General features: G+C 34.8%; 1 pseudogene; it reads right to left on the minus strand.

Moving 5' to 3' along the window:
* Positions 1-12,841, minus strand: part of LOC109103495 — a 31,755-nt pseudogene that overhangs the window by 13,430 nt on the left and 5,484 nt on the right.

Here is a 12,841-nt window from a genome sequence, read left to right on the forward strand (position 1 = left end):
CCTTCACCAGCCTGATTTCACACCATTCAGACTGCACAAATTTACCACCAGAAATTCATCCCTCTGCTTTAAAAATGGCAAGCTGGGGAAACCTTTTCATTTCACTTAGCTCTGACTTCAAGTACATAGATTTTGGCAATAGATATGCAACATCCAAAATTCAAACTGTCTTTCCAAGAACCACAGACCTGTCTTCTGGGTTACTTTAACCACAGGCAGTGCGTCACATCATAAAACTTAATTTTATTACTAACTGCCAAAAAATGTATTGTAATAAAATGGGAATAAGAAACTGTCTTACTATTCAAAATGAGAATTTCATAATTTAACAGCTGTATCTCTCTAAAAGCTATATATATATAAAAAAAAAAAAAAAAAACCTAAAAAGTCATTTTGGGAGGTTCTCTGTTGCTCCCTTTTTGTTGTGTATTTTTCAGTTCTTGTGATTTGATTTCTTTTATGTTGTATACTGTAAATTTTAATAGGGTAAAGTGTTAAATATATAGATAAATAAATAAACTCTCTGGATCACTGTATCCAATAGTAATGATCTAATAATCAGTGAAGATGAAGTAAAGGTGAAGTGGTTCCGCAAGATCTACTTTAAAACATACTGTGTTTTGATTGTAGACTTGGACTGAACAACTATTAGTAAGGAGAGTCCTTGTTGATGATACAATCTAATCTGTGGGCTTGGGTTAGTCTGAAACCAAACCAAGATAAGACAAATGATTCTGCTATCACAGTGAGCCTGTTGTTAACTTATGTTCTAGTGAATACTATGCATGTTATCACAAGTAATATACATTGATGACTACTCACTAATCACTTCCTTTATCATGGGCTATATTCTATCTGAGTATAAGCAGCTGATGTGCTTTAAATCACCTACTGATGATTGATTAATTGCATGTCATTTTAAAGGGAATGACTACTTTGAATCTCTTTATATTATACTTTATATTCATAATTTATATCACTTTATAGAGATCTGATTGGCCATTTAAGGCATATTCAAGAGGGACAAAATAGATTACGACATCTAAAATGTAACTGTCGATCAACATTAAAAGCATTTTTAGTTTTTTTTTTTTGTTTGTTTTTTTACGTTCAGCATTATTACGTTTTTTCTTGCAAACTGCCCACAGCTCTAATCTTTATCACAGTTAGATTAGAATAAATGCATGTAAAGCATGAAGCTGGACTTTCCAAAGGACTATTTTAGATGAAAGCTGATCCTTGAATGTTTTTGTTACAGTCTGTAGTACTTTCTGCAATTTTGAAACCACACAACTGTCCTTCTGAACTAACAAAAATGCTGCTGAAGTTACTGAATATCTGTAAAAGCAAACATAACACGACGATGTAAAGAGGGGACAAAACATAAATGGACATTGTACCAAGTTAAATGTAAATGCAGTTGTCTGTCTTATTTCTAACTGTTTTAATATTTCAAAATGCTTTCCAAACTCTAGGGAGATTTTTCTCTTGCAATTTTAAGACTGGGTTTGGATGAGCTCTGACCTTGAGCTTAATATGTATGCATATGCAAATACAACAGATTTTGAATGGAACAGACAACAGAAAGGCAGTTAGGATTAGAACACACTTTGTTTACCATGGTTTACAAAGCTATATGCAATTTAAAAACATAACCTTTTCAGCAGGAATTACTAGCTTCAGAATTTTCTGAAAATGATATCATTTACTCACTGTTGTTGTTTTTTTCTCTCCATGCAATGCAAAAGGACGGTAAAGAATTTCAAGAACTGTACATTATATTTTATCATATTTTTGTGAGAGAAACAGAAATTCAAGATAATCTTCCCCTCCAGTGAGCTATTATGAATGGATCACTGAGTAACCAGATTAGTCATATTCATGAACAAATCAATTTTGTGAACTAAATGAACATAATGACTTAAAACATCCAGTTTAAAATAAATAAATGATTCAGAAATCACAAAATCTTGTTTCTACCTCTTCTACAGACTGCTTTTCTCATGAACATGCCAAAGAAAACTAGGCACATGGACACCATTTCTGAAATTTTTATTGGGTTTTTCATCTTTTTTAAGCTTAAAAGCTTTATTTCCCTTTCAATCTTGCATAAAAGGACCAACAGAATACATTTTTTAATTTTTTTTATTTCTCTTTTTGTGTTCATCGGGAAAAAAAAAGAGTGTAATGAGTTAGGAACAACATGAGCATGGGGGATGCATGTATGGATGGATGAATTGCAAAATATTTGTGACTGACTGCTGCTTCTGCATCAGGTTTGCCCTTGCTTTTGGAGGCCATGTGAAAGAAAGAAAGAAAGAAAGAAAGAAAGAAAGAAAGAAAGAAAGAAAGAAAAAAAAAGAAAAATAATGGGGAAAAATGGGGAAGAAAACGAAGAAACAAGAAAAAGAAAAAGAGAAAGAAAAGGAAAGAAAAAGAAAGAAAGAGAGAAAAAAGAAAGAAAGAGAAAAGAGAAAACAAAAGTAAAGAAAAAGAAAGAAAGAAAGAAAGAAAAAGGAAAAGAAAGAAAGAAAGAAAGAAAGAAAGAAAATGATTTGCTGCCTACTTTTGCTATATACTATGTGTGTGTTTCTGCATTCCTGTCAAAAGAGTGAAAACACATCACCTCTTTAGAGATCTGACTGTTGTGCGCCATCTCTCTTTCCAGGTCTCTCCGAAGCAGTGTGTCCTGTTTCTCCAGCTGCAGAACCCTGCGTGCCAAGTGAACACTACACACACACACACACACACACATTCAGAAACCTATGCTTAGAGTCACGCAGACATGAAAACAGTCAGTAAACACAAAGATGAGCTTCTGGTTTTCAAAGACAAGTGACCTCCTCAGACTTCACCTTTGCTTCAGTCTTCTCTTGGCAGTTGTTGGAATGTTGGCACCATAACCATAAGAAAACAGCACCCTCTCTGGCTCATCTTCCTTTTCCACTACAAAAAAAGGAGAACAAGTATGTTTAAGAGCAAGCATGTCTAGACCTACCAGCTAGTATCATGGCCAGAAGAGACTGAATATCTAATATAGGACTATAAACAGTTTTCTATCTTCTTACAATACATACTCTGTAGAAAGATTTATGAGTGAAGAATGTTAAAGTGGTGTTTAAACAGATTGAGGCCTATAGACTCAATAGCAGGTTTTTACAACCAACTGGACAAGAACATAAGGGTCAATAACAAATAAGAATGTCCAAAATAAAGAAAAGGACAACTCGTCCAAGTTCTTGAATTATATTTTAATGTACTTTTCAAGGGATTGCATCCAGTATCAACCCACATTCTTTGTACTAGTCATTCTTTCTCATGTTTGATCTATGCAGATTTGATGAAGTTAAAAACCTGTTATTAACTTGATGAGGTTAAAAACCAGTTGTTAACCTGAGGGATTTTAAAACCTGGCTAGGCCAACCTTTTGCATCACCTCATCTCAGAGTCAGCATATTCACTGACGTTTAGAAGAAGGTTGTTTAAGAACAATCCCTGAGGCCATTTTGTCAAACAGTCTTTAGGTCTGATTGGGCATGGCATTCTGAACATGCAAACCTGTGACAAAAACAGACATGCAGCGTATTTAACATGCTTTAAATTTTGACCTGATGATGGGACTGATTATAGTAGTAAACTGTTTTTGCAGTGCTCACATGTGCTTTTTGCAGCAGAACTGTTTTATGAGTAATCATAAAACAGACTCCTCATAATCACAGATTTTACCACAGCATTGCCATCCTTAAATCTACAGAATCATATATGCAGAAATAAAACCCTCAGGTAAGAATTTAAGGAAGATTTGGCCTAACAGACTCTTAAATTTCAGCGTGCAACCTTGCTGATGTGCTGGTCTTATCTTATCTTTGGTCTTCAATAGGGTTGTGCCGATAGACGATAGTATCGTGTATCGACAATAGTCAGAGATATCGACGATAGCAGATGTCTTTGTTGATAGTCAAGACAATATAAGGCTCATTCTACTATTAATGTATTAAATTCTAATAATAATTATTATTATTTTTATTTTTAGTATGTGGCCTATTATAATTCGCCTATCAAATTGCCTTGCAATATTTTAGACGAGCCCTCACTAACTGAGTTTAATGCCTCAGTTATGTTAGAATGCATCTCATTCTTGTTTCTGTGGCGGTGCGTTGGGCTCGTCATGCGGCGTGCGGTCCGGAGCAATAAATGACTGATGCATCAGTTCAATTGAACTTACCTGTAAATAAAACAACATACCTAATTTGAATACTTCAAATATAACATTTAAGTTAATGACCAAAATTAAATCTAAAATGTTGGACTTTAAATGAAACTATTGATTTCACCGTTGACTGATTTTGCAGAACATTTAGACTGATAACTTCCGATGCGCAGATGCGGCAAATTTGTCACAGGACGCACGATATGACAGTTGCGTCCGACTATATATGAACTAGCTTTTTTAAATATAGTATTTTTATATTTAACGTTAGTTTATCAGTATGTTTGAAAGTATATATATTTTTTAATTATTGGTGATTCCATATGCTCTCTCTCGCGCACCTGCGCAGTTTAAAACACCAAATAGTTATGCTATGACAAGAACAAAGACTCTCTCTATCGCTCCACCCATGCACGATAATATCGTGCATCGTCGATCTCACAGGTTGACCATATGACGATTTGAAAAATGACCATATCGCCCAACACTAGTCTCTCAGTCTCTGGTCTTACTCTTTGCAGCCTGCATGGTAACATCATCCAGCTCCTTTTCCAACTGCTCATATGTCGCCAGTAGTGCTTGCTGTTCACAATTCTGGCCTTGCAATTCAGTGTGATGTGTTTCTCTGATGATGTCTGTAGCCCATAAAACTCTTTCGTTAGAACCTGCATAAGCAGACCAAGAGAGGGACAAAGATATAACAGCAGAAATTGAGTAACAAAGGTGATGTCATAACATCATGTTCAAATAGGTTTCATGATGCTGTCAAATATGTACAATCCTTGTTTTATGAGGCTGGCATATGTTCAACCCTTGTCTGATGTCTAAATGAGTTGAGATTCAGTGTGACGCTCATTACAAGAATTATATATTCAAATGTAAACATGACATTTAAAGAAGTAAATCATAAGTTAATGAACTATTAATGAACTGAGCACCCAAAAATGACAATTCTATCATTACTTATCCTCATGTTACTCTAAAGACTTTCTTTTCTCAGCACAGGAGGAGAAAGTACAGCACCACTGAAGAACATACTGCTGTCAACTTGGATCCACAATGACAAACAAAAACACACCGTTAAAGTAGTCTATGTGAAAGTAAGTTAACGGCTTAACTTACATTTTTTGTTCCTCATGTAAGATTTTCAAAAATTCATAGATTTCATAATATTAAAATGTAACACTATTTTGTCTAAAACACTAAATAGTAAACACCAAAAAGTTAAATTATTTTAAATGCTGCAAGTGAATTTAGGTATCTAAAAACTAATATCTTTTATAACCATCGCTAAACATTATAAACAGGGATGTGAAATGATTAATGTTTTTTTTTTTAGAATAACTTGTTAGATGACTAGCATCTATATTTGATTTATTTTAACATTACTGTAAATGTTACAAATGATTTTGACAATTAAATATATAATATCCACTGATACCATTACTTTTTTTAAATGAATAAGACATGGAAAAATCTTGAAAAAGGAGCTTGTCCTATTTACTTCATTATACGATAAAGAGTGGACAGTAAATTCAGTATTTTTGTTTTTGTGTTCCTTGGAAAAATCAAAGTCATGCAGGTTGGAAATGGCATGAAGTTGTTGTAAATGATGACAGAATGGTGAAGTAATCCTTTAGGGTATTAACAGCTTGAACTACTAAGCAATTAACAGGTTTCAACTTGCAATGAGGCTAAAGGAAATCACTTTGTTCAGGTTTCATGTGCATGGCATCTTTGCCATTCGGATTTTATTTTAAAGTGCGTTGCCTCCAGTTTTTTCTGGTGTTTCTCACACTCAATTTGACAAAGGCTGAGGTTCCTGGCCGTCTCCTCCTGGACCATCTGGGAACGCTCCAACTCAAACTTTTTCAGCTTCACCTGGTTAAGCAGTTCTGCCACCCTGCTGTCTGAACTCAGCTGCAACTGGCTGAACCTGGACAAAAACACAAACATAGGTGCATCTGCATTCACTCATTCTGCACACTATCCATCGGTGAAAACAGAAAGAACAACAACTCTGCAAAATGATCCCATGCAAAGTTATTCAAAAAAATCTAAATGAAAAACAACCATCTGTGATAACAAAGCTGAATTTCCAGCAGCCATTACTCCAGTCTTTAGTGTCACTTGATCCTTCAGAAATCATTTGAAAATGCTGATTTGCTGCCCAAGAAACATTTCTTATTATCATCATCATCAAAGCTAAAGTTGTTAAGTTGTATAATCACAGTTTCTGTGCTTAATATTTTTTTTCTTTGATGAATATAAAGCTCAAAAGAACAGCATATATCAATGTTTTTATTATTATTATGAATGCTCAAAAGAGTTGTGCTGCGTAAAATTTTTGTGGAAGCATTTTTTTCAGGATTCTTACATAAATAGACAGTTCAAAAGAACAGCTATCATTTGAAATAGTCTTTACTGTTGGGGTAAAAACATGTAATGTGTATAATCTCAGGTGCAATTGCTAAATTAGGGTGATGCCAAGCTCATCTTCTGACGTGCTAAGTGTATTTCCTAGGGCAGAATGTCACTGCTATACTGAAACCCCAAATCTCAACATGCCCAAACAGATTGAGTATCTGTTTGTGTCCTCATACATTTATAGCCAGATCTCTGAAGGATTAATCCATTTTTACTGAAAGTCAGAGTGCTCCAGGGGTTTTGGTTGGAACCGTTACCACACCTACGGAGGGGGTAAACTGGCAGGTCAAGATTTTTCCTTTGTCTGTGTGCTGTCATTAACATCCAGTTAAATGCAGGCAGTTTTGTGAAGAATACAAAGGATATGTCATCATAGTGGTGACCAACACCTATAGAAATAATTGCGACAGATTGTACGTAATTGGGCAACTCACATCATACCTTATGGAATAAGACTGGATATTGTTAAGCTATTTATTGGATCAAAGTATATCAGACTTTACACAAATTCAGGAAAAATAGGAAGGGTGAGGAAGCTATTAGAAACAGTATGTTATTTAGTATGTTTACTTTGCTATACAGGCATATCATCTTGGAATCACACCTTCAAGTACATTTGACACAACTTCAAAAAAAATGTATTCAGCTTCATTCTGTTTCTTGGCATGATGCAATGCAATGCAACACTCATTCTATTCTCCCTTCCCCCACTTAAATTTATAAGCCCAGAATAAAATCACTGCACAACATGTTCACGGACCGTAGACTCGGCATCTCAAGAACAGGGTAAAGGAGCATCTGTCGTTTTTGCCCTCGATCGAGCTTCTCTGTGAATGCGAGCAATCCGTTCCCCGGGGCTGAAAAATGTAGGGTATGCCCAACAACTGTGTGTAGAGTATCTGCTGGTATGCAAGGCATGTGGCTGGAGCTCAGTGACACCGTAAGCCTCTCACATGGGCAAATAAGGGCTGACCACTCAGGAGAAAGAGGCGGCCCAACAACCTGCACTGCTTGACACCCCTAACAGCTACATCGTTTTAAAAAAAAACACATCTTAAAGTTTAGAGACAACAAAACAGAAAGAGAGGAAAGAGGGAAAGAAAGATAGCAGCAAAAAAGAAAGAGAAAGTGGTGGAAAAGTAAGAAAAAGTAATTTCATGAATCACAAGATTCATTGCCATTTTGACGAACTGGGCCCATTAGCCCATTTTAAAATATTTTGTAAATTTTAATTCGAGTAATGCAAGCTTTATTAACAAGCAATTTTATCTGCAGCATATTTCCTATCCTTAAATTGCAATATAAATATTGTTTGCTTATCTGTGATTGAAGGCTATGGCATCTTTCATGGCCATGTTCATGGCAAAATCTATAATATAATAAATGATACTGAACTACTCATCAAAGAACTTATAACTGGTGTGTCATTCCACTATGCTTGTTTTTGCAAATGAATTATTATTTTTTAAATTAATATTCCAATTTATAATTAATAATTTAGTTCACCTTAGATTTATACTGCTGTACAAACATTTGGGGTCAGAAAGATTTCAGTTTTTTCTTTGAAAGAAAGTGACAAAGACTTGTACATGGTTACCAAATTTTATAATTCAAATAAATGCTGTTCTTTTGAACTTTCTATTATAAAAAAAGGATCATGGTTTCCACAATAATATTAAGCATCACAACTGTTTTCAACACTGATAATAATTTTTTAGCAGCAAACCAGCATATTACATGGTTCCTCAAATAGCGGACTGCAATGTGGTTCTGGAGCCCAGATTAATTTCAACCAGACCGTGAGACGTAATGACAGCCGGTAGCATTTTTAAAAAATTAAATAAAATTTTATCTAGAGACAAACATTTTATTAAAGTCTTTTCTGCTTGCTCCAACTAATGACATAAAAGCACAGCATTAAGAGCTGCAGATGACACGGTTATTTTAACAACAGTAGCAGAAACATGGTGAGCAGCAAGTTATGCTACTTTCACTAAAAAAACCGCAGGAAATAAGAATGGAGGAAATACTAATATTTTTTTCCGTCATACAAATATGACTCCGACCAGTCAGATAAACCAGGTTTGTGATTTTTTTTTCACAAATAACATTTTTAGAAAACAAAACACCACTGCTTTGGCTCTCAGGGCCCAAAGTTCTCCTCTTTAATGACTATTTTGATTGTTTAGGATATTTTCCTAAGCAAATCACAACTGCTGCAGAGATGGAAATTTATAACTATTCCAAAAATGTTTTGTCCAGACCGCCCCTGGGAAGGAAATATAGAGACTGGACCTCTTGGTAATTTAATTGAATACCCCTGACAGATTATAATTATTTCTGAATCATGTGACTGAAGACTGGAGTAACGGCTGCTGAAAATTCAGCTTTGCAGCAAAGGAATTCACAATATTATACAATATTACTGCATTTCTGATCAAATAAATGCAGCCTTGCTGAGCGTAAGATACTTATTTCAAAAACATTAACAAATGTTACAATCACCAAACTTTTTAACAGTAATGTATAATGCTACACCTGCACTAGGTTTACATTTCAAGTATGTAATTTTTCAAGCCTGTGCTTCAACATTCTATGTTTTGGCTGCAGACATGCACCAGTAGAGCGTACCAAAATAGAAATACCAGTCTGTTTTCTTTTCTAGCCCGTTTAGCATGTTTCCTCTCTCCTGACATTTACCAATGCTGTTTAAAACCAGAGCTCAAATACTAAATTAGCCTGTCAGTGAGTCTTCACTGAGCTGTGGCAACTCACTGATTATTTTCTTTAAAATGTTCTTTTCAGAACTCAAAACAGCTCATATTGAAGCCAATCTGCCAAAACGACAGGTTGACGTAATAGTGTGGCTAAACCCCGCCTCCGCAGAAGAAGATCAACGCCTACTTGGACATAACTGCCTGTTCAGCCCCGCCCACCGATTCGCACACGTACTGTCAATAACGAGAGAGGCAAATGCAGGTCTGCGCAGAAACCAAACGATAAAGATGACTCCGAAGACAAGAAGATGCAGTTCCAAGTTGTGGAAAAACAGTCTTTGCATCGCCTTCCTCCTGATCCTAACATTAGGAAAGAGCTGATGAACGTTATTTTTAATGAAGCTCCAGAACACGTCAGTAAAAACTTGGTCCTTTGTTCACTTCATTTTACAGTGGATTCGTTTTCAAATAAAGCACACAAGATATTCAGAAAGAATGAATCTAAAAGATGATGCTGTGCGACTATATTGGATCCGACACTAATGTCGCACCCCACAAGTGAGAGTAACTGTTTTTATTATGTGGTCACTATTGCTTTTGTCTGTTATTACAGATTTTAGTTTTTTGTATGTACATATTTACATATTTTTAACCTAAATCACAGCAGTGTTCATCTATGAAGGATGTCGGCTGTCAGACAACTCTTAGCCAATCACAGCAGTGGGCGTTTACTTTAGAGTCTACAATCCACCACGCCTATTCAAACAGCGTTCTGATGAGGGAGTCAAAAGAGGACAGAACATAGCCTATTGCTTCTAAATTATGAAGTTTTTTTTAATGTAAACATCTTGATAAATTATAAGTGGACCTCAACAGTACAAAATAATAAAAAAGGCAGTTCATGACCCCTTTAATTTTAATCTGGTCATGTCTTAACTAGCCACTAGTCCTTGTTTTAGCTTATCTATCTGTTCTTATGTGTCTACCACAGCCCAGTGTCCAGAACTAGTACTGCTCTCCCTCAAGTGCAGGCCCTGATCTTGACAGTGTAGACAAAAGGATTCAGAAGCATTTCATCACAAAGGAATGATTAACAAAGGCATGTTCGCCACCTCTGTCACACACACTTTAAAACTGTGGGAACATACACTGTACGATAAATTCCTCCTCAAGAAGGCGGGTTCCAAAAATAATAAAAATCTTAGCTTTTATTGTTTTACTTGTCATTGACAAGCATTTCATAGTTATACAACACTTTTTTTTTTCTTGAGGCAGTAACAGAGGTTAAAATATGTCTTCCTGCAACTTTAAAGTTGTTGATTATTGTACACAGACATCACAATAACAGAAAACATGATTACACCCACTTTTACTTACAGTGACAATATATGGATATGTCTATTATTCCTTGGAGGAATCCAGTCAAGCCTGAAATGTTTTACTCCAAAAAAAAAACAAACAAACAAGCAAAACACTAAAAAGCATTAAAGAAAGGTCATTTTCACAGATTTACCAGTGCATGCAAAGGCTAGAACAGCGTTAATGCCAGCATTCATCCCTACTGTGTGCTTACTAATGCAAAAGTTAATTCATTTTATTACAGTTAACACATTTTTTTTTTTATAATTCAGAGGAAATAACAATGGTTCCTATTACACTACTGTTCAAAAGTTTGGGGTCTGTAAGATTTGTGGATGCTTTTGAAAGAAGTCTCCTTTGGTTAACAAGGCTGCATTTATTTGATAAAAAATACAGCAAAAACTGAAATAGTGTGAAATATTACAATTTCAGTGTGACATGATTGTTCAGATATCATTTTAATATGCTGATTTGCTGCTCAAGACACATTTATTATTATTATCAATGTTGAAAACAGTTGTGGTGCTTATTATTTCTTTTTTTTTGTGGAAAGTGACTAATTATTTCAGGATTATTAAATAAATCGAAACATGTAAAAGAATAGCATTTGTAAGAAATAAATCTTTTGCAACATTACAGATGTCTTTACTGTCACTTCTGATCAATTCTTGCTGAATAAAAGTATTAAATTCTTAAAAAAAAAAAAATTTAAAAAAAAACTTACTGAATGATTATTACAAAGTTGCCATCCTGATTTCAAAATGCCAAGAAGGTTACTGCATCATCAAATTTATTTCACATATTTCACTAGTGTATTAATATTTTACAATTTACACACATTCAGCTGTCACACTTCTTTACACTGAAAGATGGCTTGGCAAGAATTCCTGCACATGTATTTTCTCAATAGTTTTTTACTGAATAAGTGTCAATCAGAAAATAAAGACAGTTACATATTGTCACGCATGAGAGGTGTGTATGAATGCATGAGAGGTGTGTATGAACGCGTGAGAGGTGTGTATGAACGCGTGAGAGGTGTGCATGAACTTACTGGTCTAAGAGTTGATCATATTTGGCTTGGGCATCTCTTTCTGCATTCAGTGCCCTGTCTTTCTCAATGACAGCATTATCTCGGGATTCACGAAGGTTTCTGAAAGAGTAATAAACACATTTCCTGAAACAGTAGTGTACATTATGCAGCACAGGTTTAGGTTAAGTGTGCTTTAAAGCTTTGACACAATATAAATAATGATCATTCATAACCTGTATTACTACATGTAATACAATACAAACAAGTAAACCCAAGCATTCCACTGCTAACTGTTTCTGTATAATATTTCATAGTTTCACTGGTGGAATTTCACTTTTGTGCTTTGGAATGACCAGATGCATCAACAATAAGTCATTCTGAGCCGACATGAAACTAGACGTGCCAATTCTCAAAACAATATAAAAGTATAATGTTGCTCTTATGCTGTGTACAGAAAATGCTACTGTATTAGTGCAAAAATATAAGGAAAATATAACGAAAGCATGTGGAGTTGTAAGATTTTAATCAGATATTCTTTATTCACTATGCTTTCATTGATCATGCACTGCACCCCATCTTAGAAAACTGATTTTCTTAATTTTCTTAATGTTTAGAAGACAAACATAACACAAAAAAAAAAGAAAAAAAAAACCTTTAAAAATAACAATTTCTGGTAAAAAATTATTAGGGGATGATTGTTTTTTAAATAAATAAATAAATAAATAAATAAATAAATAGAAATATTTATATTTACTACTGTAATTTCTATGATGTTCTAATTTTTTTTTTTTTATGAGACTTCCTTGACTGGAAATAACAATTTTAAAACTCCCTTTACATTCCCAAGTTTTCTGTGGGAAACAGTCGTGTGTGTGTGTTTTTTTTTTCAAAGATTTTTTCAAGGATCTGTCCTTGTCCAGTCAGAGACATTAAGGCATGCTCTCACCTGTTCTCTCTCTCATACATCTCTTTAGATGCTCTCTGCAGGCTCTCGATCTCATGACTGGTCTTCATTCGAATGCGCTCCAGTTCATCACGCAGTTTGTTTTCATACTCTGTCTTATAGTGATCTCTGGTGGAGGGATGCATACAACACAA

Source organism: Cyprinus carpio, chromosome A1 (assembly GCF_018340385.1).
Source record: "Cyprinus carpio isolate SPL01 chromosome A1, ASM1834038v1, whole genome shotgun sequence".
Lineage (NCBI taxonomy): Eukaryota > Metazoa > Chordata > Actinopteri > Cypriniformes > Cyprinidae > Cyprinus > Cyprinus carpio.